The sequence below is a fragment of the Daphnia magna genome, linkage group LG8 (genome assembly GCF_020631705.1).
Source record: "Daphnia magna isolate NIES linkage group LG8, ASM2063170v1.1, whole genome shotgun sequence".
Taxonomy (NCBI): Eukaryota; Metazoa; Arthropoda; class Branchiopoda; order Diplostraca; family Daphniidae; genus Daphnia; species Daphnia magna.
The window spans coordinates 6,649,306-6,653,395 of record NC_059189.1 but is presented as its reverse complement, the minus strand read 5'-3'; the positions used below and the strand labels follow the sequence as shown (position 1 = coordinate 6,653,395).

The window sequence follows — 4,090 nt, the reverse complement described above, 5'->3', positions numbered from 1 at the left end:
TGGTTGCTGGGGGGTCAATTCGACGGCTGGTGCTTGTGCTGGCGGTTCTGGAGGAGTTGCTGTGGCATTTTGATTTTGGGTTGGTGCGGCGTGTTGGCCTCGCGCTGCTTCTGATGTCATCGCTGGTCCGGGCGTTCCGGGCATTACGGGGACTCGGCAGAGGAGGTGCCGACGGTTCCGGCGGAATTCTTTTCCGTTTTCGGTACAGACCAGGTAGTCCCTGTTTGGTCCGACTTCGATTATCTTGCCTGGGATGGACCAGCTTACGGAACCTGCTTATACTGGCTGTGTAGGATGTTGGCCCTTCTCCCAGCAGATAGGCCTCCGTTGGTTGGCCAACTAGTGAACGAGATAGTGCGTCGGCTTCAACGTTCTCTTTGCCCGGTACCCACCGGGCGGTGAAAGAGAATCGAGACATCTGCAGTCTGAGGCGAAGAAGGCGTGGGTTATCAAGTTGATCCAGTGTGTAGTCGTTGAGGATTGGGATTAACGGCCGGTGGTCCAGTACGACTTCGAATGATGAGAGGCCTTCTAGAAAACTCTTACATTTTCATGGCCCAGGCCGCTGCGAGGCATTCTAGCTCGATCATTGCGTATCGGGATTCGGCCGGGACGATGAGACGTGACCTGGCCTATACCATCTTCCATTACCACCTTGTTGTTGTTGTTTGAGGATGAATCCGAGTCCGCGTAGGCGGGAGGCGTCAGTGTGGAGTGCTGTCGGCCGTGTCGGGTCGTAGTAAGCCAAGGCGGGGACTTGCGATAGCAGGCAACGCGCTTTATTGAAGGCTTTGTCGTGATCCGGTAGCCACGTGAAGGCGGTTTGTTTCTTCAGCAGTGGGGAAAGTGGGGCTAATGATTCTGCGATTTTGTCGCTGAAGAGTCCGACCTGTTGGCATAGACCGTTGAATGATCGAATGTCTGTCTTGTCGGCTGGGCGGGGGAATTCCCGAATTGCCCTAGCGAGCTCGGGGCTTGGGCTGTATCCTTTGCTGTTGAGGCGATAGCCGGCGAAGTCTCCTTCTTCTACTGCGAATGCTCCAATGGTCTTCTTCGCGTTGAATGAGACATTGTGTTTGTCTGCGCGCTCGATGATTTGTCTTGATAAGGCGATCATCTCTGAATACGTGGCGGCGTAGACGCACATGTCTTCGACACAACCTGCGATGGGCAGGTCGCAAAAGACTTGGTAGTAGCGGCTGCCGAAGCTATCACCTGCGTGGCTGATCCCCATTGGGAGGCGGGTATATTGAAATAGGCCAAATGGGGTTGAGAACGTCATCAGGGTCATCGATTCCTCATCGAGTGGGATCATATGGTAACCCTTGAGGCCGTCGAACATTGTGAAGTAGTTCATTCTGGGTGGGATGGACCGTACGGCTTCGAAAGGGGTTTTGTTTGGGAAAATCGTGCCGACGAGCCATTTGTTGAGTTCACGGTAGTCGACCGTGATGCGGACGCCACCTGATGCTGAGTTTTGGGAAGTGTGATGACGCCGCTGATAAATGGCGTGACGGCTCCTGGTGGCACTGGGCGGATGAGACCTTGATCGACCCGGTTCATCAGTTCTTCTTCGAACATTGGGATGAGCGGCTCGGCGATGTTGCGGTATTCGCGGATTTCGACCGGGATGGCTCCTTCTCCCAGTGTTAAGTGGACTGGTTCACAGTCCATTACTCTGCATATGCCGTCGAACTTCTTTGGGCGTTCGGCCATTAGTTCAGACAGGTCTCTGGCTATTTGTTCATCAGACGGGTGGGTAATTGAGACTTGATGTACTCGGACCTTCGGGTAATCAACGGGGATCATTCCCAATTTCTGCTGCGTTGTCTTTGATAAGACTGGTTGTCTCAGGTTTTCTAAGACGTGGACGGTTGACTGGACAGGTCTGGACGATCCGTCGTTGGCTTTCCAGTCGACTTGAGCTTGGAAGGACCCGAGGGACTTGATGTGGTTGCCGGTTGCGGTCTCGGCGTGTATGCCGGCGTCAAGTGGTACGTCTTGGAATTGGCGGTGGTAGACAGACGGTGGGATGGCGTCGAGGGTTGAGCCAGTGTCCGGTAGTGTGCGTACCTCTGTGGCTGGTTCTACTCTGGCTGTGATTGAAACTGTGACGGTGTCGTCTTTGGCGGAGGACACTTGGTTGACATAGATGGCTGCCATTTTGGCTTTGGCGTCGCAGACGGCTTTGAAATGTCCGAAAGCGTTGCATTTCCTGCACGTCGCGTTTCTGGCTGGGCAATGGTGGCCTGTAGGGCGGATTTCGAGGCCGCACTTGTTGCAAGTGGCCCCGGTTGGCTTGTTTGGTGCATCCACTTTTGCTGCTGCGGCTGCTGCTGTTGTGATTCTGGCGGACTTCTGCTTTTGGTACATCGACTTTGGCTTGATTCCTTGTACTGATGCCCCAGTTGTTAGTTGCTCGGCTAGAAGTTTCGACGTCTCGCACGTGCGGGCTGTAGAAATGGCTTGGTCGATGGTGAGAGTCGGTCCGATGTCGAATAGTTTCAGTTGCACTTCTCTGTCGTGCAGACCAAATAGGAACTGGTCCAGCATTTGCTCCGCATCACAACGGTTGCAGCACGTCTCGAACTCGCATTTCCTGGCTAGGTCGCGCAGTTCGCATAACCAGTTGTCGATTGAGAGCCCTTGTCGTTGCGTGCAGGACTTGAATTGTTGGCGCCAAACGCGTTTGTTCTTCCCGGCGTTGCATCGTTCTCTAAGGTATTCGATGATTTGAGTGACGTCCTCCATTGCTGTGGCTCCTAGGCCGGCGTTGACTACGGTTTTCAACGTATTTGGCGACATGTAGGATAGTAGCAGAGTCGCCATGTATTTTGGCTGTTGTGGTCCTAGGACCAGGTCTTTGATGGTGGACAATTCGATGAAGATTTTCCATTGAGTCTCCCACACGTCGAATGAATCCTTTTCTCTCCTCCATATCGAAAAGGGGGTCTTGTCCGTGTGGTTTGAAAGGTTTTACCGGTTTTATCATCAGGGCGTTTACGGCGGCGGTGGCTGCTTCGACTTCGATGTTTGCCATGATGGCGGCTACTCGGGCTTGTGTGGCGTGTGCGTTGGCTGCAGTGACGTTGGCCTGGACGGCTGGGTTGGCGGCTGTGGCGGTGGTGGCTGCCGTTTGGGCTATGGTAGCGTCGGTGGCGGCGTTCAGTGCTGCCGTTTGGGCTGTGGCGAGTCGGGTTGAAGCGGCGTGAAGTGCAGTGAGTTGAGCTGCGTCCATTGTGTGTGGATGTTCGTGGGCTTACTCGTGACGGCGGCGTGTTTGTGTGTGTCTGGGCGTGAGTGTTGCTACCCTCTGTGTGAGCAGTGGAGAGCGAACACGTGTCGTTGTCTGAGTGGTGTCACCCTCTGCGTGAGCAGTGGAGAACACACTCGTGGTGACGACGAGTATAGAGAGTTACTGGCGTGTGTACGGCGTCCGCCTTGGTCGGTGACTGCTGGTTCTCTCTCTGTAGTATGTGGGGTTCTCCCCTACTACGACGACTGACTTGAGACGGGGGCGGGTTTATGGTGTGAATGCAGCACGGTTGTGGTCGTCAGGGCTCGTCACTGCTTTTGCGTTCTTTTGAGTGAGGCTGGGGACATCGACTGATGATGGTGGGTTGGTGTCTGCTTGAGCTGACGTTGTGGCTGTTAGGTCAGTGGTGGTGTCTCGGCGGGGTTGGCCAGGCATCCAAGGTGTTGGAAGACGGGCCCGAAGTCTTTGTTAAGTTGCTATGATCTGGCTTTCTTTTTCTCTTTCCGTTTGGCCTTCTGCTTCGCGGCCTGCAACTTGTTGGACTTCGAGCTGGGTGGGTTGTTTTTCCGCGAAATTCTCGTGCTTGGCAAGGGTGGGGTTGATCCCCCTGTGCGTGGGCACTGGAAAATCGACTCCGATTTGCAAAAAATGTGTAAAGGCTGGTGTGACAAACCCGATGTTGGTTGCTGGCGATGTGGGTGGCGGTGGCGGTGGCGTGGTGTACTAATCGCGTGGTTGTTGCGTTTTTGGACAGATTCGTCGTTGGTCTAGTTAGATTTCATACTTTTCACTAGAGTTCGGCGGCACGTAAGTTCGTTAAAGTATCTGCGCCAT

At 54.3% G+C, this 4,090-nt stretch overlaps 2 pseudogenes; both read right to left on the bottom strand.

Moving 5' to 3' along the window:
- Positions 1-1,353: 1,353 nt before the first annotated feature.
- Positions 1,354-2,751, bottom strand: LOC116929555 (annotated as a pseudogene).
- A 772-nt stretch (positions 2,752-3,523) lies between these two features.
- Positions 3,524-4,090, bottom strand: LOC116929554 (annotated as a pseudogene).